Source organism: Podarcis gaigeae (assembly GCF_964106915.1).
Source record: "Podarcis gaigeae genome assembly, chromosome: 4".
Classification (NCBI taxonomy): domain Eukaryota; kingdom Metazoa; phylum Chordata; class Lepidosauria; order Squamata; family Lacertidae; genus Podarcis; species Podarcis gaigeae.
In genome coordinates, this window is record NC_139677.1 from 7,479,437 (window position 1) to 7,501,557 (window position 22,121).

Here is a 22,121-nt window from a genome sequence, read left to right on the forward strand (position 1 = left end):
ATAAAAAAATAAAATAGCAGCATTAAAGCAGAACAGGCAACATTCTGAATAGTTAGCTGCTGCCCCTAGAACTCTTTGTGTGTCTGTCTGTGTGGTTAAAATAGGACATATAGTTTGACAAACATAGGGATTATGTGACATGCTCCCTCCAAAAATAAGTCAATAATTATTTGTGTATGGGCAGGAAAGAGGGGCAGTTGGTGGGAGGGGCAAAACACCATAGTAATCTCAGAGCCTGGTCCCAGGGACAGCAGGAGCATGTGCTGCTGGTAGGATTTATAGGCACAAAATATATGTACATAAATACAATGACTATAATGCCTACTTCACAAGTACCCTAGAGAACTTTCTGTAAATTTTCCTTTTGAATTCTTTTTGTTATTGCATTTTCAAAATTACATATACATATGCATAAATCTTCTTCCACTCCCTGTTAATTATATATACTATATTCTTACTTACATACATTGAATTTTCCCTTTCAAAGTACAATGACAGTCACCAAAGAACATTTCCCACCATAAATTTCCTTTTCTCCAAGTTAACTTCCTCCCCACCTCCTTACTCCCTTCTTCATACTCCCTTTTCTCCAAACTGTGTTGTTTTACACTTTATTTATTGTCATTAAAAAGAATGGTTCTTCCCTGGCTACTTTCTCCCTTTGTGAAATTTATTTTCAGCACCTCTTAATGTTTTTCCTCCCCATTAGACAACATGCTTGTGTAAATATCTTTCAAAACAATCCCATTCCTTTCTATATCTTTGGCTCGATTGATCCCTTATTGCCTCTGTCGTCATAGCTAATTCCATATATTCACACACTTTGTTTTCCCACTCTTCCTTAGTTGGTATTATCTCTCATTTCCAGTTTTTTGCTATTAATATTCTGGCTGCTGTCGTCATGTAAAGGAACACCCTTTTTTTATCCGTTGAGATATTTATAGTCATAATGCACAATAGGAAAGCTTCTGGTTTTTTACTAAATGTTTGCCCAATATATATTTCCCAAACATTTTTTTAATTTCCCAAACATCACAGCGACTGACACCAAGAGGCATCAGCACACTTCAGGATTCTGCAGAGTGTTGGCAGTTCGCGTGACTGACTCAGTAGCGCAGCATTTCGCTAAACTACTTTATTTACACATATAATACACTCAGAGCATTCTGACTTAGCTCCTTCCCCTTTCTCATCAAACAGCAAAGAGAAAGAAACAAAGGACAATAGTCCTACATCACGGAAACACAGTAATAAAAACATCCTGTCTCCATCACTTCCCATTATGTGGAATGAAAACATACACTGTCACGTGATAAAAGCAATCCCATGACTGCAAACACTGGGCAAGAATCCTAACGTCCACCACATATGGAATAAGGTTCCCTCCCCTTGGTTGCATCTCCAACATGTGTTTGTATTTGTCTTATAATTTTTTGCCAATTTATTAGGTGTCACATACCACCTATAAACCATTTTCAAGCAATTTTCCTTTAATGAATAGTATGCTGTGAATTGTAAATCTTTTTTCCATAATCTTTCCCAGTCTTCCATTTGAATAGGGTGTCACCCTTCCTTCTGAAATGTTTTAGAAAAGATGATGAGCTACTTCCACTTGTTGTATTAAATGATGGACTGTGGGGAAAAAGCAAGGTGATTTAAGCAGTGTAGCACTTCTCCAAAACCGCAAGCATTCTGTTAATGGGGAGAGAATGGTTGAGCCTCGTAGATAATCTCATTTCAAATGTTAATTTGAAAGAAAACAAATTCTTTGGGGAGAGAATTCAATATTTTTCAATGGAATATGACAGAAAATTGAAGCTTCAAAGAAAATATCTCTTTATAAAACAAAGGATTGCATCTAATAGTTGTGCAAGTGGAAGGTGTTGAATAGTGGGTAGACATAGCAGATGACACAGCGATTCTTCCAAAGCTGCTCTTTATTTGGAAGCTGGAACAGAACTGAACAGCAAACAGCTCAGCCGGCTTGCTTTTATAGGCAGCCGGCTGTCAACATTGTAGCAACAACAACCCAGGGTTTCCCGCCTAAAATAACTGACGTGGACCTGAGTGAAAACTAAATATACAATACTCCTGGTGGCCAGGGTGAGAATTTCAATACATAACAGAAGGAAACTCAACCAACTCTTCTGGAGACCACCATACTGCCCAAAAAACCCTTTTCAGGGGATTAATGGGACCCCTGACTCACTTCTGTGTTGTATGGTGCTGCAGTGAGATCAGAGCCAACCTATCCATGAGGTGGGGTGAAGCAGCCACCTTGAGTGACGAAAGACCCCAAGGCAGTGCCCCTGTGGGTACCCCACAACCGTCCACCACCCACAGAGAAGCGCTGCTAGCACTGGTGCCAGTTTCTGATGAGATCTCACCCAAATTGTGCAAGGTCTCACTGAAATCTCACAAGATCTCATGAAGCATGCAAGATCTTGTGAGATTTTGGTGAGATCTCACCAGAACGGATCGCTGCTTTGCACTCCTGCCACACAACCTAGTTAAGGGATTCTGTGGTGTGGGTGGCAGAGCAGCACTTACTGTTTTCTCTCAAGCAGTGAAATGGGACACGCCACCCCTGAGTGTGATTGTCCAAAACTAGGAAGAGCAAATTTATGCTATAATAGTAATATAATAATAATTTACTTTTATTTTTATTCTTTTAATTTTCAAAGATCTTTATTGAAACTTGACATATATACATAATAACCAAAATTCCCAATGATTCCTTCACATAAAATACAATATCTAAATTACAACAGCTGCATAATTATACACTTAATTATAAAACCCACCACCCACCCTCTACTTCCCTCCATAGCAACTCGACTTCTTTATATTTCTTTCTACCTTTTCCCCCCTTGCATTCTATAATAAATTATTTATTATTCTATAAAAATTATTTTTGTTAAATTCTGATTTTTCCTTCTTTCATTCCTGGTTTTGTTATTGCTTACATTTTTTATTCGAAGCCTATTAACATGTCATTTTTAGAACAATATTTTGACATATAATCTTCGAAATACTTTCACTCCATTCTTAACTTTTGATTTGATTGATATCTTATATATAATAATAATTTATTATTTCTACCCCACCCATCTGGCTGGGTTTCTCTAGCCACTCTGGGCGGCTTCCAACAAAAGATTAAAAATACATCAAAATATCAGTCATTTAAAATTTCCCTAAACAGGGCTGCCTTCAGATGTCTTCTAAATGTCATATACAGTCATACCTCATGTTAAGGACGCTTCAGGTTACGTGTTTTCAGGTTGCAGACCCCCCAAAACCCAGAAGTACTGGAATGAGTTTCTTCCGGGTTTCACCGCTCACACATGCGCAGAAGCACCAAATCGGCGGCACTTCAGGATGCGAACGCTGCAGGCTGTGGTCGTGCCTCCATCACGGATTACATCCACAACCCGAGGTTCCACTGTAGTTGTTTATGTACTTGACATCTGAAGGGAGGGCGTTCCACAGGATGGGTGCCACCACCAAGAAGGCCCTCTGCCTGGTTCCCTGTAACCTCACTTCTCGCAGTGAGGGAACCGCCAGAAGGCCTTTGGAGCTGGATCTCAGTGTCCGGGCTGAACGATAGGGGTAGAGACGCTCCTTCAGGTGTACTAGGCCGAGGTTGTTTAGGGCTTTAAAAGTCAGCACCAACACTTTCAATTGTGCTCAGAAATGTACTGGTAATGCTAGAAGAATTTCCATTTGTACAAGAACCCTCCACCTCTCTTTCACTGCATCTCTGTTCAGCAGTTCCCACTGCTCCGGATGGTCCCCTAAAGAAGAAAAGACTTTGCCTTATGCTCTTGCTACCATTGGATCTAATGTCTGAAGCTCCACTGGTCCACCAGGATTTTTTTTTAAAAAATCAAAATATCATTGGAATAATGCCTTTATTAGGACCAACCCGAAATGACAAAATAATTAGCAATCTTTGTAGGGCTTTTCTTCAGACGTTAAACAATGACTGTGTGTGTGTGTGTTTGTTTGTGTGTGTGTGTGAGAGAGAGAGAGAGAGAGAATATGTCACACCCTCATTCTTTTAACAATGTCATCTCTATAGCAAATCAAAAGCAATTTATGCACCCTTACATTTACATCCAGAAATAATTCAAAAACAATAGCCGCTTTAAGTGTGACTAATGAAAAAAAGCCATGATAAAATAAGTGATTCTCTGACTGACTTAACCCAGTCATAGTTGAAGTGCAAATCGCATATGAGCACTGAATTGTTCAGAGGTGGAATGCCTTCAGACATCAGATGCTGGGACAAAGATCAGGGAGAGTTCATTGCCACCTCTGGGAAAAGAAGGCTGGACTAGATGAAACATTTGTTTAATCCATCAGGGCTCCTGTGTTCTTAGTCTGGCGTGCATCCAGAATATGGATTCCTTAACATCACATCATAACCTCTGCAAGTAGGCCGAGAAATAGTATGATGAAATGAAGAACAGTTTTGCTGGGTATTCAGCACTGACCACATTCCCACTATGGCACCTCTTGACATTCTTCAGGACAGCAAGACCATGAATTGTTGATTTCAGGTCAGAAATAGCTGGGATTTCCCACAGCTCCTTTTTTTTTTCATTTCAGCTATAAACAATATAGATATTGATGCTAATTTATTCTTTTGATCTTCAGAACAATGCTTTGTAGACTACCCCCGGAGGGAAATTGGTCATATATGCAAATTCCCTGAAGAATTGTTATGCATTTGCTTTGCATTCTTTTACTTGCTAATTAGTTAACATCTTTGTCCTATAACATAGTTTTGATCTATATTTGACATTACAGATGTATGATATTTGGATTTTAATTAAACAATGCCATTTACATTGTCTTTCAAACTATCTTCCACGAGTTACCAACAGAAACAATGAATCTTGGGCATTGTCATACTATCTATCATCTATCTATCTATCCATCCATCCATCCACCCACACACGCTTTTTTGCAATCCTTGGAATGAAACATCTTCTTATAAGTTACGTCCAGCAACTTATGTCAATTTGCAAAATAAGGCTTGAACAACTTGTGAGCCATGCTAAATTTTGGCCATCTGCCCATTTATCGTTTCCTGCCAAGTTCTTTATACGAACCACCACAATACACACACATTGTTCTTGTAGTTCTAGAAAGGCGGTCAAAATGTTAAGGTTTATCAGTTCTAACCCTGATTACCACACTCTAATAATCCTAAGAAGGGCGTTTGGAAATGCTCTGCTGTGTTTACTTTTTGGTGTTAGCTTTTATGTTGTACACATCTCTCCTATTTCTTTGTGGAAACTTGTTTTTGGTTGTTGTTGTTTTTAAATAAAAAGACAACAACCCTACAATGTTCCTCCATCTCTCCTTACTCAAACTTTTGCTGTTGTTTAAAATTGCCATTTTCCTCTCACTGTCTCCCCACCGCTGCTTTACTCAAACTTCTGCCATTTTTTTGGAACAGCCAATTAGGCTGCCCCACGTGAGGCAGTTAAAGGATGCAAAGTCGATTTGAGTGAGACCTTGGATGACATTGTTTGGAATAAAAATTGGTACACTAAGCTGCTTTTCTCTGTATTGGTCAATATATGAGATAATTCCACTGAAATCATCCATAGATGGTACTATACAGTGGTACCTTTGGTTAAGAACTTAATTCGTTCTGGAGGTCCATTCTTAACCTGAGGTACCACTTTAGCTAATGGGGTCTCCTGCTGCCGCCACACGATTTCTGTTCTCATCCTGAAGCAAAGTTCTTAACCCAAGGTACTATTTCTGAGTTAGCGGAGTCTGTAACCTGAAGTGTATGTATCCCGAGGTACCACTGTACACTGGTGTGAATAGCATATGTTCATAATACCATTAATCAGACTTGTTGGAGAATATGTGATACTGTTGGCACATATTACCCACATGAGGTGGGTTTCCCCCCATGTGGCTACTGGTACTTTCTGAGCACAAAATCTTAAGGAAATTGGAATCATTATTGGCTGTTCAGCAGTCCTAGACACCAAATTGTATCTTCTTTTTTGTAGCATGGCTCTCCTGTCAAAATACTATTTCTGTGTGCCTCTTCTGTTGTTTCCTGGAACTTCTGTATGCATCTTTTAAGAATGCAAGTAAAGAAAAGATTAGTAAAATGTATATCTGTTCCTAGATCAGTCTATACCAAAGTTCTATCTCCATGGAATTGCTCTGAATCATGCTTCCTTTCTACATTGACATGTTCAGATCCTCCTTGTAGTTATCTATAGACAATATGTTCAGCATCATGTAAGTCATCATTGGCTACAAGCAGATATTTTGTACTTCTTTCAACAGCAGAGGTGCAAACCTCCTACTAGCCAGCGTTTCAAAACACTTTGAATGGTGGTATTGAAGGTATAATCAGTGCAATTCACATTATCTCCAGCCCCTGTATTTTTTTTTGTCACCTATAATAATACTTCTTCACAAGCGAATTCAAAATATTTGGTTTGATCTTCCCTACCAGCTCGCTAACAGGAACACCATGAAATGTTTTAGAAGCTAAACAAAACCTTCATTCAAAGCTTAGTAAGTTTAATGATCTAGAAACAGGAAAAGAGGAACAGTGATGAAGGCAAAGAGAATCGTACAACTCATATCCGTGAGGACAGAATCAAGGCTTTCATTATTATTTTTGTTGGATATACATAATTTGTCTAATTTGGTGTGCTTCTATAGGGTAGGCTTCTACATCTGTCTAGTCCTCCTATGTTACTCGGACAAGGTGAGAGGGAGATGTACCATCAGAAAGCTAAGTGCAGGTTTCCTCAGCCTCAGCCCTCCAGATGTTTTTGGCCTACAACTCCCATCATCCCTTGCTAGCAGGACCAGTGGTCAGGGATGATGGGAATTGTAGTCTCAAAACATCTGGAGGTCCGAGGTTGAGGAAGCCTGGCTTAGTGTGAAGTGAATGTAATGGGCTGTGTTTGGAAAGTTTGTGAATTTTGCTGTGATGGTTGGCTTGGAAGCTCCACAAGCTGAGGATCAGGCTGTCCATGTTCTTTTTGACAGACATTGTGATCTTTGAATTTTAGCCTAGCTCAAAGAGGTAGGACTACTGCAAGAGATCGTGTAGGCTGGATTGGAAGGAGATGTGGGCCTGATCTGGCCAGGGAGTCACTGCTTCTCCGTCTGGTTCCCTAGGGAATGAAACATTCAGCTCTGGAAGACAGAGCAAGATCGACCCTCTCAAGCCTTCCTGTTCTGGACAGAGAAGCCTCTGCCCCCTTTGCTGTTCTGCTGGTGACTGTGGCAAAATGGGGCCAGTTGGGGGGAGATTTGGAACATGGGGAAAGGTATTGCAGTCCTGAAGCTGGCATGCAACATTATTTCTGCCCAGCTGCTTTTTGAAATACGGCAACCCTTGAATTCTCCGCCTTGAATTCTCCCCTTATGGAGTAACTGATACAACTTTGGCTGGATCATGGCTATTCTGCTTCTTTCTGTGGCTTGTAAAACCATGTTTCCCATTTCTAAAGGGGACTCCTTGCTTGCTTGCTTTCTGAAAGCTACACAAAGCTGGATCTCTCACCCATTGCTGACAGCTATGATAGCCTCATCCATACTGCTTGGCAAAGATGTACAGTGGTACCTTGGTTCTCAAACGCCTTGGTATTCAAACGCCTTGGTTCCCAAGTGCCAAAAACCGGGAAGTGTGTGTTTTTGAACGTTTTTCAGAAGCTGAACATCCAACGCGGTTGTCGGCTATTGTTTGCGGAGTATCTGCACCAATCAGAAGCTGTGCCTTGGTTTTCAAGCATTTCGGAAGACAAACAGACTTCTGGCATGGATTAAGCTTGCCACGTTGTTTTTTGCTATTTATTTTGCGTTTCGGATTTTTCGGTTCATTTGTTTTTGTGACTGTGTGGAACCCAGTTCAGCTACTGATAGATTGATTGTGTGACTGCGGAAATGTATAAAAGCCCCCCCCCCCCCATCCAAACAATGACTATCATCAGTGCAGGTAAGTACATTGATTATTGCTTTCATTTTATGGATCAACGGTCTTGTTAGATAGTAAAATAGATGTTAAATTGCTGTTTTAGGGGTTGGTTTTAAAAGTCTGGAACAGATTAATCCATTTTGCATTACTTTCTATGGGAAAGCACGCCTTGGTTTTGGAACACTTTGGTTTTAGAATGGACTTTCGGAAAAGGTTAAATTTGAGGACCAAGGTACCTACCACTGTATTTGTTTTAAGGATGTTTATTGTGTCATTGTATTTTTATATCTGTATCATTTTGTATTTTTATTTTGCAAATTGCTCTGTGATCTTTGGGTGGAGGGTGGCATATAAATTTAAATAATACTATTCTTGTTCTCCATTTTATGTTTTTTTCTGGTTGTATTAAAATGTTTTTAAATTAAAAAATGTGGTGAGAGATGTTTTAGTTTAGGATAAAAATCATCACAAAGCACCAGTGTCCTACTGGGAAACTGAGAACACCAATCTGAGTCACAAATTTAATTAATTTATAGTGCCTAAATAGAACATCTGATTTCTTTCCTTTAAAAAGTTAAATCCATTGTGAGATGAAATTGCTGGGTCAACTCCAACATACAGGTGATAGAAAACAAGATATAGTAATTTTCACATTAAATAGTGGTAAGATTAATTCATTCTTAGTAGCACATCTATTAGGCAGAGGACATAAAAGGAGCTAACAAACACTCCAAAGGAAATAGGTTTTCTTCTCTTCTTCACACTCTGCAAGTCTCTGTGGGGAAAGAAGTGTTCATATTTAGTATGAACCGCCCTTCCGTTACATGAGAGAATATCATGAAAAATTGAACTAGAAAAGGAAAGGAATGCAATGCAGTGAGAAGGAAATAATGGGATAGAAAACAGGGTCAGTGATTATGATTACTCTTATAATGTGGGAAATGCGTGGGAAACATTCAAACAGTACCTTAAAAGTTTTAAAAATAAAAAGATGCATTTGTTGCAGGATCAATTCACAGTTAAATTTATTGTTTTTGAGTGAGAAATCTGGGTCAGCAGGTCCCATCTCTTTTCCAAATGAAAGGGAAGGGTGTTGCATAAAGCACTGTAACGTAATATATTGTTACAAGATGGATTTTTCTAAAATTAAATTTAAAAAACCTTAATGTATAAGAACAGTTAAGCTTTGTGCAAATTCACTCATGCAAGTGAATGCAAAGCTCCCTCTGCCCCCCCCCCCCATTTCCCAGAGTTGTCTACCTTTTTTTAGGGAGGACAGCACTGACATGTTGGGGCTGGAGGAGGCGGGCAGCAGCTGGAGGGTGGCTCCTCTGGCAGGGAAGAGACGGAGGCTGGACGCGGCGCCTCCCGGCTCAGCTGGACGCTTTGTGCCACGGTGGCCAGCAGACGGAGGCTCCGGGCATTGCACTGATTCGACGCAATGTGGCGGAGGCAGGTGAGGGCTGCGACCTGATGCCAGGAGGTGCCACGTCCAGCCTCCGCCTCTTCCCTGGCGCCCTCCAGAACTTGGCGCCCTGGTGCCCCGCGCCACTAGCCTCTATGGGTAACACGCCCCTGCACCTCCTATAAGTCCCAGTGACTGTGATGATAGTCGGAGCCCAGAAATATCTGGATGACCATAATTTCCCTATCCCTTTTCGACAGTCTTTAAGCCTAGCCTTTGTGCACCTACATTATCATTTGGCTAAGCCTCAGCCCTCTTCTTGTGCAGTTTGAGGGTCACACAGAATGCCAGGACATTATGAGGGGGAGACTTCTCTTCTCCCACCCCCTCCTTTAGCAAGACAAATCTCTGAAGGCTGCAGGACAATCAATAGGGCCTCACTAACAGATCTTATTGACCAGGCCAATATTAGGTATGTAATATCTCAGGTTGCCTGGCCTAGATGCTTCATTTTCCACAAGTGACAGCTTCTCAACCCAGTAGGACTTCTGTCTTTCTCCTGGATCCTTCCATGCATGTCACTGTAGATCCACTCACCCCTCCCCAATATCCCACACAAAAAATGCACTGGGTGCTTCTACCATCGCCTCTTGGCTGCCACAGAAAGTGTTGGCATATGGTTTGGACTACGTCCTGCTATGACATGCTAAGCTATTGAAATTTTCAAAGTTTGAGCACCCACAGCTGAACTTATTTCAGTGGTGGCTGAAGCTATATGGGAAGTTTCAAAATTCAGGAGACTAGCATGCAGGGGGAATATGCACACACTTGTAAATTGATGGAAATACTTTATACAGAGAGGCTGATATTTTTGTAACCTAGATACTTTCTGCAAGGTTCTGTACACTTAAAGATATATGGTTATATACTTCTATATATTCAAGGACTATATTTGGTTTGAGACATATTTTTTTAATCTTAATAGGCAATTTTTGCATACTGATTTAGTACGCCTACATATTTTGAAGTCTCTTCTCGAGCTCCAGCAATTTCATATGTGTAAATCAGTATGCAGAAACAACCAATGTTATTCACAGTTCCTTTCCAGGATAATGCAAGTGCCATACTTAGAGTGAACCCAATTACCACTAGTAGTTTATCACAGTTTCCATATGACACACTAGCACCTGGGTACCATTTACTACTGCAGAAGGAGATCTAAAATCAGGCAGTATATTGTGCCACTTCATATAAATGTATAAAGAAGTGCATCTCAGTGTTTCAAAAGAAAAAATTCAGAGTTTAAACTAACCCATGTCCATGATGCTAAAACACGGCAGACAATGTCCTCAACTGTGACTTGCAGCCTGAGCCTAACCATGTTTGATCAGAATTATGCCTTGTTGATTTAGAGCCTAGTTACATATTCCATTTCTCATGTGGCAAGCAGAAGAGCTCTTCCTGTCTAGTATGGATGGACAGTACAGTCGATCATCGGTTTGAGATGCTTTCCAATCTGTTCATTCTTAATTTTGTTTGGGTTTTTATGGTGCATTTCGCATGTCTGCCACTTAGCATTTTTTCCTCTCGGTAGTTTTTAGGCTAGTTTTACATTATGCTATCATATTCCCGTTACTATTTATTTCCGAGGGCAGCCTTCATCAAACAGATCCTGTGGTGGCGTATTAGAATAAATGTTGCTTTCGTGCTGCTTATATTGGTTTCATGCTTTCTGCTGATTTTATGTGAGAGATAACTAGCAGCTGGGAGGAGTTGCAAAAGGCAGGAAATGCTCAGGAGCATCATTTCCTGCTGAGGACCATGGAAATGACACACAGGGAAAGGAAATAATGTCTCATTGACTAGTAGGGACGTGGACAAATTGGTCAATTTCTCAGTTTCTCATTTTTCCAATTTTACGTTCAGTGTGCTGCACATTTCCACCTCACTTTGCAATAAAAAATATTATCATGAATATTGAGCAGTATCTTAGTGTAAATTTCTCCTAATAATAGACATTTTTCTCTGAAGAATAGTATATGTGTTTTCTGCAACTCTATTTCCCTGAATATAATGACTTTTTGTATGTTATTTCCACTAATATATTCATTTTCATGCACATCCATCCCAGTATATGTACCGTACTTTTCTACACGTTACTCGGCTTGAGAACTACTTGCTTAAATTCAGAGAAGAGTGAATTCTGAAGGATGGCTGTGTTTCGCTTCACATATTTAGATAGGTTTGCTTTTAAATGCAAACTGAACTGTCCCCCATTCATATGCACCATTGAGACCTCCCTGATGCTTGACCTCCTCCAAAAGTTGACTTTTTCCTATTTGGCAAAGGTTATAGTGGATTGTACCTTCCTTGTTCCATGCTAGTTGAAGAGAAGGAAGTGGGAGCAGAGCTGGCTTAGCAGGCTAGCTGAGCATCCCCGTGCATCGTGCAATTATGCAAGATCACACAGTCTCCCACTGTTGTTCCCAAAGATGGATGGAGGTCAGCATATCTCCTCTGTAAAACATCAGACTGAGATAGTAATGTATCATTTCCAATTATCACTGACTCTTTAGCAAGGCACTTTCTGCAAAAAGGTGTCATATGGCTTGAACTTTCCCATAGCTGCAGTATGAAATTCATGTTTTCGTATAAGAACTGGAGTTCTCTTGGTTTTGTCTCCATTCTAAAGCTGTTTGGCACAACAGAGAGACGCCCTGGGATACTGAAGACAGAAATACAAATGTCGTGGTCATTTAAGGGATGTTTATTTATAAGCTTGGATCCACCAAAGCAGTTGAAGGACACTTGAAAGGGGGAGGCTGATGTTCAGTAATGCACTTGTGAGAATTATATCATTTGCTCTGCTTCCTAGGAGTGGAAGGCCTCGTGCTGTACCAACATACCACACCGAATCAAAGCCATGCTGTTCCTCTGAAGTGCATGTAGTGCTGAAAACATCACAGCGGTTTTTCAGTGGCTAGACCATACACCAGGTACTGAGTCTTTCTTTCTTTTGTTATTTGAGATCCCGAATTTCAATCAGACCTACAGCTACCTGCTAAGTCTGGAAACATATCTAATTTCATGTTGAGCCACCTGACTGCCTGTTCTGTAAGAAACATTTCCCCACTGTTATTTGCCACCAACCTAGCAAAGGTTAGCCATAAATCTTTCCCAGCAAGGGTGCTGATAGTTCAGGAGCCTTACTGATAAGCAGTGCTCTGTTTCAGAGCTCATATAACCAAAGCGCCTGAATTGGCATATCTTTCTCAACAGTATTTATATAGGTTTGTGGAAATTCAACAAGTTACTTCGTACACCTAGGCAATTTCAGGGCTAGCTGTGCTGAAATATTTGTTCTCTCCAATTACATAGAGCCACACACTCTTGGTTTGGCATTTATTAGCATAATCTGTTTATGATCACTGCCTGGATTCTATTAGTTAACACCTTGGGCTAATTTATATGAAAAGGAAAAAATACATTAGTTTTATTAACCCCCTGAGCCATCCCCTATATATGTGGCATTTCCACTCCCATGAACTATGGGCTGGAAAGAAGCCATGCTTCTGTGCGTAGGCTGAACATAAGAGGATTGCCGCATAGGTTAAACACTTTTTTAATGAGGGAGAACCTTCCCTGGTTAACTGCTATTCATGTATACCACTTTCAACATAAAGCCACCACTTTCTGCAGTAAGTTGATGAGCCAGAATCTGATAGAGAAAACATTCCCTTTTAATAGTTAATTCTTTCTGTACTTCAGCATGGGATGGATTCAGATTACGATTCCCCCATCTGCACAGTGTCTTTTGCGAGTATTGTGTAGTTGGATCTCTATGGCATGTGGTTGCAGTTCAAAGTGCAATAAAATGTGGTGGTCACCATATGTTCAGAGGTTAAATGTTTGTAGAATTGCCACTAAAATCTGTCTAAAGTGGAATTTTGTGACAGATTTAGTGGTTTGTCCCAGCAATACCAGTGGCAGACTCCGGGAACTGGAATCTGCCATATTTCTTCATCCAAAACATCTGGATATTTTGTGGTGGGGATTCACTATACTGAAATGATCACCATTTGAGGAATAAATAAGAGTAATGGTTTTGTTATAAAGCGCTCATCATAATTAATTTACCTTTAATGATTTCTAGAGATTAAGCGGCATCCTGATTGTTCTCCTCCTGTCCTTGGCAGAGGTGAGTCTGCTCACTCCCCTCCTAGGGGAAAGGGTCTCAATGTCGTATCTTCCTCTGGGAGGTGGCTGTGAGCCATATGGGGGCATCTGTCTAATCAGAGAGGTCAGACTAGCCGATCCATCCTCCTTTCTCCCTCTGTGCCCATTTTCAGCACCCTCCCTCTATAGTCTGGGCTTTGGCCATTTGCTTTTTATGAGACTGAGTAGTAATTTTGGGGGAACCCCGGATGGACATGTAGAGAATTCCTCCACACTGTAGAAAATTTGATGTTGACTTAGTATTATTTGGCTGTTTCACACTCAGTGTGGGCAGGTAAAGAAAGATAAGGCCTTAATTCACTGCCACCCTGAGGTATTGTCTGACAGATTAAATGTCTGGATGCCTAATCACTCAGCCGCCAAGACACAGAATCACATTGTGGATAGCTCTCTTGATTTTTACAATGAAAAAATCTTACTCTGTTTTCACCCGGTTACGAACCAGGGACCATTTGCGTGTCAGTCGAACGTGATAACCACTACACTACGGAAAATGCTCTGATCCTCTGGGGCCAAGTGCGCTCCTGCCACTGGCTCAGGCCCCCTTTAAAGATTTGGAGTGGAGCCTATTCCCCTCTGATCCACTCTCCTGAACCTGCCCCCCCCCCGGCTGCCGCAGATTGGCCCATTCAAATTTGGGTTTGGCAGGAACCCAGGGTGCTCCACAGTGACTGTGGGTGGGCTGTGCCCAGCCCAAAGGTATGGCACAGCAAGGCTCCACAAGGGCAGTGGGGCCCCACGCCAGGCCACAAACTCCACTCCCCACTGGTCACACTTAGTGGACATTAAATAAATAAAACTTTTAAACTCCATTGGAACCTTGGGTTATGTTACCCTCGGGTTGTGAAAGCAGCAAACCCCGAAGTGTTTCGCCGCATGCGCAGAAGCGGCCTACCGCCATGTGTGCATGCGCAGAAGCAGTCCCTCCGGTTGCGAAAACTTCAGGATATGGCCGGACCTCTGGAACGGATCCCATTCACAACCAGAGGTACCACTGAGGTGTTCTGAGTCTCCTTTCTGGATGTGGGGGCAATAAGACTACATACAATGGTCAAAATGACTCAATTGCTAGAAACCTCTGCATAATTAGGGCTCTGTAGATTCATTTCATTCAAGAAGCAGAGCTAATTCAATACATCAGTTCTGTGTCTCAGACTAAATATTACAACCTACAGTTCTTTCTTTTTCCATTTGAAAGGGAATTCGCAAATAGCTTTTTGAGTGTGTTCAGAAATAAATCTTTGTTGAACTGTATAACTCAGTCTAAATATTTTCAGGAGTGTGTGTTATGCTGAACCAATCCATGAAAGGGGTTATGAGTAGGTTGGTGTGAGAGAGAGAATGCACACAAGCAATCCAAGACGCTAATAGCCTTAACCTATTCCAGATGGGTAGCTATGCCACCCCCCTACAGAAACTGACAGAAACATAATGCACACACCTTCCATTTGATTTATGTGATTTTACATGAATGCAGTATATATTTGACTACAGCAAGAATGTGAGTGGGGATGAATGAATGGCTCACCCCACATAATTGCGCCCCCCCCCCCCAAGTTGGGGATGATGTTGAAAATCCATTTGGTGGAATGAAGCCACACAGTTCTAGTTTTGGCAACCACATAGGGTAGCATCACAGAGAAGTGGCTCACAAATGTCTGTGGGTTGGTATGAAGGGTCTCTGCTGAACAAAATCAAGAGTCTCCCAGAATCTGAAAGAGAGGCATTTTGAAAGGTTTCTTGAATGCTGCCAATCATGTGGTAGAAGTGATAAGTTGCTTTTAAATGAAAAAAATGGCTTGCCGTTATGTGTGCGTATAATGATCAGCAGGTTCAGAATCGCCTAGAATTACAGGACCACAAACCTATTATGGCTTAAGCTTTTGTCAGAAGCTAACAAGCTGTGAAGTATACTATACTTAGAGGTATAATATCTTGACTGGCTGGATGCAGAGGACAAGTGGGAGACACCAGCCGGGGAACCCCCTGGAGAACCCCCAGGGGAAGGAAGCTCAGAGCCAGGGGATTGGTGGTGGGGTGATGATGAGTGGTCAGAGGGACAAGAAGGAGCAGACTGAGAGGAGGCGTCAGAAGTAGAAGAGGGGACGAGGCTTAGTGAACAGGGAGAAGCTACGGCAGAGCACAGTTCAGACTCCGAGGCAGAAGCAGGGGCTGAAAGGCCAGGAGACAGAGAAGCTGATTGCTGAAGAAGCCAGGGAATCTCCCCCCTTCTGCTGCAACCAGCTCCCCTCGCCCTGGACTCCTTGAACATGCAGAGAAATGAAATGGGCAGAGCAAAGGGTGACTGTGCACAGACACAGTGTGAGAAACACCATGGAGAGGAGGATGTCCTAGCAGGCACCAGGAAAGTGGGACCTTTAGTCCTCGCAAGACCTAAGAATGAGTTGCTGAGACCACTAGACCGGAGCTGTGGTTTGCATAGGCACCGACTCCATGGGGCCTGAGGGGGCCCGAGCCCCCTCAAAAATTCATTTGGGGGGGCTCTGCCCCCCCAATAATTTAAGAAAATTATTAGTTATATTATGCTTTGTAAAATCACAAAATTATGTTGGTATTTTTTATTTTCCTTGTTTGACGATAGTTACCTTTTAAAATACATTCAGTTAAAACAAAGCCACTCCCGATCTAGAGAGGGGGTGGGGTTGCGGGCTCTCGACCCTAGCTCATTAATATTCACCGCCCACGGCGGCAGCCAATCGGCTGCCTCAAAGGGCGGGCCCTCACAGGTTCACTTAAGGTCGGGGCAGCCCGGGGCTCGCCCCTTTCTTTCCCCCAGCAGCAGCGGTTTGGAGGTCTTGGGCCCCCCCAATATTTTTTATAAGTCGGTATGGGCCCCCGCCCCCCCAATATTTTTTATAAGTCGGCGCCCCTGGTGGTTTGTTTCCTTGAAAAAAGAGTTAACTTCAGTGGCCTCGGGTGTTTTGTTGCTGATCTACACCTGACTCCAACCCTGGCATATAATCCTTTTTAGAGTATAATACAGTCATGCTTCCTCCCTAAATCCATTTAAAATTAAACTGCACAAAGTTTAATTTCTGCCCCCCAACCTACTAGGCTGCAACAGGCTTTGCCACTTCATTTAATGAGACAGTGGCACTGAAAATGTCAATGGTTTTCTTAGTTTTTCTTTCGTGAATTTTAGTTTTGAGAAAAAAATAATTGAAATGTGTGCTGAAGCCCAACAAGATTTTCCCAAGCACATGTCCGGCTCCTTAAACATTTCTACTGATCTGCTTTCTGAGGTTGCTAAGAGTATACAGTGGTACCTCTGGTTACGGATTTAATTCATTTCGGGGTGCCGTACGCACCCCGAAAGATCTGTAACTAAAGGCTCCATTTCTGCGCGCAGCACGATAGAGTGCTTCTATGCGCAGAGCACACACGCATGGCACACAGAGCGCTTCTGTACATGCGTGAGTGGCGAAACCCGGAAGTATACACTTCTGGGTTTGCTGCGGCCATAACCCAAAGATTCCGTAACCTGGAGGTTACGCAACATGAGGTACCACCAGTGGCGTAGCGTGGGTTGTCAGCACCCGGGGCAAGGCAAGTAATTTGCACCCCCTAACCCGTGGATTTTAGCACTCGAGTCTCTTCCACTAGATTAGTTAAAGAAACCCTTACCCCCTAAGCACATGTATTGTTTGTTATGAAAATACTGACGTAATTAAAGTAAAATGCATCTAAATACAAGTTTATTTTCAAACACTTTATTGAGTGCGAACATGCATTACACATTCTCCACATTTTCAGCAGGTCTATGAATACAAATCTACAAATGTAGTAACCTAGCATGGGCCATGCTATTATATGTCGTCTCACAACCATTGTAAATGACAAAAAATATCAAGAACAAAAACTAAACATCAAAATGGAACCATACCCTGGAGATGATCCAAGACTGGGCTAGATGGAGCCAACTTCCTCAATCCTGTACCTCTAATTGTAATTCTTTAATAGAAGTGCAAGATATCAATCCGTATATACAGATTAATTTAAACTTTTGGTCAATATTTTCTGGCAGATTTGGCTGAGTATAAGCATCCTTAGATGAAACTGTCTCTGCTTCTAATGCAGGAACAGGAATGTCCACCGACACGGGATCAGGGTTATGAGTCTCCTGTGCTGCTGCTGATGGTCCTGCTGTAATTTCGGCAGTACTCACCAAAAACCAGTGAAGGCTTCCAGCTAACTTAGCTTGTTGCTCTGTCTCTATCTTTCTCCTTTTCCTGCCTTGTGCACCAGATTCTTTTTTGTATGGCATGATATAGGTGTAGTATTCTGCTAAAATTCTTAAAAAAAAGAAAATCACATTCTTGCCTTGCTGCACTTTTAGCACCCCTTCATTGTATAACCATTTCTTTACTCTTAACATAATGTTTATTCACCTTCATGCCTATTGCCTTACTCTTTCAGCAAAAATAATAATAAATAAATTAAAGGTTGCTAGACCCACTGGCTTACATCAACTTATGTTGAGCTGGAGCAGCTACATATGGATCGAAATCTGTCTTGTCACTGTTGAACCAACCAAACTTCAATCCATCTGGTCAGCTCAACATGCAGAATGACCGCCATGCCCCCTTTCACTGCAGAGAGACCAACGTGCCCCCCTTTCAATGCACAGAGACCAACGTGCCCCCCTTTCAATGCAGAGAGACCAACGTGCCCCCTTTCAATGCAGAGAGACCAATGTGCCCCCCTTTCAATGCAGAGAGACCAACATGCCCCCTTTCAATGCAGAGAGACCAACGTGCCCCCCTTTCACTGCAGAGAGACCAATGTGCCCCCCTTTCAATGCAGAGAGACCAATGTGCCCCCTTTCATTGCAGAGAGACCACCGTGCCCCCCTTTCACTGCAGAGAGACCACCGTGCCCCCTTTCACTGCAGAGAGACCAACATGCCCCCCTTTCAATGCAGAGAGACCAACATGCCCCCTTTCAATGGAGAGAGACCAACGTGCCCCCTTTCAATGCAGAGAGACCAACATGCCCCCTTTCAATGGAGAGAGACCAATGTGCCCCCCTTTCAATGCAGAGAGACCAACATGCCCCCTTTCAATGGAGAGAGACCAATGTGCCCCCCTTTCAATGCAGAGAGACCAACATGCCCCCTTTCAATGGAGAGAGACCAACGTGCCCCCTTTCAATGCAGAGAGACCAACATGCCCCCTTTCAATGGAGAGAGACCAACGTGCCCCCTTTCAATGCAGAGAGACCAACATGCCCCCTTTCAATGGAGAGAGACCAACGTGCCCCCTTTCAATGCAGAGAGACCAACATGCCCCTTTCAATGCAGAGAGACCAATGTGCCCCCTTTCAATGCAGAGAGACCAACGTGCCCCCCTTTCAATGCAGAGAGACCAACGTGCCCCCCTTTCAATGCAGAGAGACCAACATGCCCCCTTTCAATGCAGAGAGACCAACATGCCCCCTTTCAATGGAGAGAGACCAACGTGCCCCCTTTCAATGCAGAGAGACCAACATGCCCCCTTTCAATGCAGAGAGACCAACATGCCCCCTTTCATTGCAGAATGACCAACGTGCCCCCCTTTCAATGCAGAGAGACTTACCTGCAGCGGCGACGGCTTCTACTCAGTTCCCCGCGTCTCCTTGAGTCCTCCCGCCTCCTGCTCGGCAGCTCAGCCAATTGCATGCATTCACCTTTCGGCCAATGAGGAAGTGGATCCCACTTCCTGATTGGCTAGGAGGAGGATCCGTGTGACAATAGTGAATTTTTTGAGAAATCTGTGACAGCGCTGAGAGAGAGTGAGTGAGCCAGGTAGGGGCAGAGAGCTGCGAGTGCGAGCGCACCCCCCCAGATGTTGCGCCCGGTGCGGCTGCCCCCCCCTGCACCCCCCACGCTACGCCACTGGGTACCACTGTATTCTTAAGTGGCTATCTTGTGATTCCTGATGGTTTAACACAATGGCCATTGATGTTTGACTGGTTAAGAATTCCTAAATAGGAGTTAGTGGCTGGATGATGTTTCTTTAATGACCAATCAGCCTGTAGGTGTGGGTTAATAAGAGTTTTCTTCCTTCCTGTATGTGCATGGCAGAAAGGAGACTGAATTTGCGCAAAGGCTCTAGTTAGGGGTAAAATACAAGGGTTTTATACTACTTACAATTAATCACTTAAAATAGTTTTTTTAAAAAAATAATCGAAACATTCTTACAAAAAAAAACCCTTTACTTCAATACAATATGGTTTTGCCACATCCCCCTACAATCAGTGTCATTTTAAACTGATCCCACTCAAATTGATAATTGTCTTTTCAACCACAGTTCGGAGCTGCAAACATTCCAGTCTTTTTTTTATTTCAGAACAGTTCATTCTCAGCAGCTCTGCCAATAGGTGTTAGAAGCATCCCTGATGCAAGTGCAATCCAATATAGATTTAATTTATAAGAACATAGATCATCTCAAGAGTCTCTCTCTTCAACTTGCCCAAGCTAGCACTGCTATTTTTAAATGGTAATAATCTGATCAACATTTGTATCCAGTGTTCATTCTGGACTCCTCACTTGTTAAGGTAAATGACAAAAGCACAAATGCAATAGAAGTTTATTTTTAAAATCAAGAAAATCTATATCTAATTTGATTACATGTCATCCAGAAAACACATCTTACTAACCACCACAAGTCATGCCCCTTTGCATGAGATGTGCTTTCCACAAATCTGAGGCCAGCAAAAAGATTTAAACAACCCCAAATGACATTCAAATTTCTCATACTTAAAAAATGGGGAAATCTTAACAGCATAAGCAGCTTTAGCCTTTAAAAGCAGGAGGCTTAAAACTTGAAATCAGTTTGAATTCTCTGAGCCAGTCTTTGTCTCTTAGAAAAAAAATATGAACAGAGGCACAAACTAGATAACAGCCTTTTATGGGGTACAGAAATTAAAGTAACAGAATTACCTTTCAAAGAGATCCCCAGGGCTTTAATGTAAAAATAGCTATTATTTTATTAGACAAGGCTCTAATCCACAAGCTGCTCAGTAGTACTCCAGACTTCCAAAAGATAATCAATGCCTTCACTTGCAAGACTAGATAGGATGGGGAAACAATGCAACTGAAAGCTGCTGGGGAGCCATCTTGTGGTGAGTGGATTTAATCCTTCAGAAAGGTGGTTAAATGGGCTTCAAAAGAATCCTTGTGTCCACAAGAAACCCAATGCATTAAGCTCAGGTAAAAAAAAAACGGGCGAAAACTTTATTGAAAAGAAACATTTCTGAAAGTTTTGCATTATAAAAATGTGATCCCAATACTGCAGAGTTTGGTCTGAATGATGGACAACTGTGAACCCAGCCTACTTGTTGGGATAATGTCCAGTCTGCTGGGTCAGTCATGTGGGATGAAAAACTGCAGTCAAGCACAACATTCCTACAGTGGACATGTTGGGGGATGTTTTGTACCACTCAGGAAAAGACTTCTTGTTTCCTTCTGAGCTGGGACAGACTTCCACTACATGTGACTTGAAGAGGGTGTGTTGTCTGTTGTACTAGCATGGAGGAGCACACAGCTTCCATGTTCTGATCAGTGTGTGTTCTCCATTTTGTATGTTCCTGTGTGTTAAAAGAAGTGACTGCTCAGTCGCAGTCACTTAGGACTAATTCCCTTATGGGACATTTCATATAAATACAGTGGTACTTCTAGTTACGAACTTAATTCATTCTGGAGGTCCGTTCTTAACCTGAAACTATTCTTAACTAGAGGCGTGCTTTCGCTAATGGGGCCTCTTGCTGCCGCTGCGCCACCGGCATGCAATTTTCGTTCTCATCCTGGGACAAAGTTCTCAACTTGAGGTAACTCTTCCAGGTTAGCGGAGTTTGTAACCTGAAGCGTTTGTAACCTGAGGCGTTTGTAACTCGAGGTACTATTGTATATAGTTATGTAACCTAAGCCTGCCTTCAGGGATCTATCTGTGTACCTGAATAAATCTGTGAGTAAACTACTTTTATATTAAGTTTAATCAGATTCTCATGTCTATTCTTTTTAAGAGGGATTAGAAGGGATCTTACCAGGAATCTTAAGTAGTGAGGCTCAGACAAGCCAGCAACAAGCTAACCGCTGTGTAATTTATAAAGGGGGATGTTTGGAACTCTGCTAGGATGTGGAACTTGCTAGTGGAAGTTAGGAAGGATATCATCCCCACAAGTCACAGAATACTACCACCCAAAGGCCTTTTCCCAAGCCTCCCAGGGCCAGCCCACCCGTGAGGCAAGGTGAGGCAACTGCTTCGGGCAGCAGGATCCACAGGGGCGGCATAGCCCGCCTCCAAGGAATGCATCTTTCACTGCTGCTGCCACTGTGACAGCAACAGCTGTGGTGGTGCACTCCTTGGAGGTTTCCATACGCCCATGTTCAGCCCACGTCTTCAGCGCCTGCATGGGCTGGGCAATGGGAGCACCTTCTCCGAACTTCCGATCACAGGAACGCAGGAACACCAACACAGCATTTCTTGGGAGCAGGTCCTGGTGCTATGG

The 22,121-nt window shown here is 42.5% G+C and overlaps 1 long non-coding RNA gene across 2 annotated transcripts in view; it reads left to right on the plus strand.

Annotated features, from left to right (window-relative positions):
- Nucleotides 1–22,121, plus strand: part of LOC310844109 — a 154,132-nt gene that overhangs the window by 13,724 nt on the left and 118,287 nt on the right. For both annotated transcript variants that reach the window (XR_014563941.1, XR_014563942.1), the window contains exons 2-3: nucleotides 12,253–12,373; nucleotides 13,531–13,575. This is a non-coding gene — a long non-coding RNA (uncharacterized lncRNA). The remainder of the gene's footprint in view (nucleotides 1–12,252; nucleotides 12,374–13,530; nucleotides 13,576–22,121) is intronic.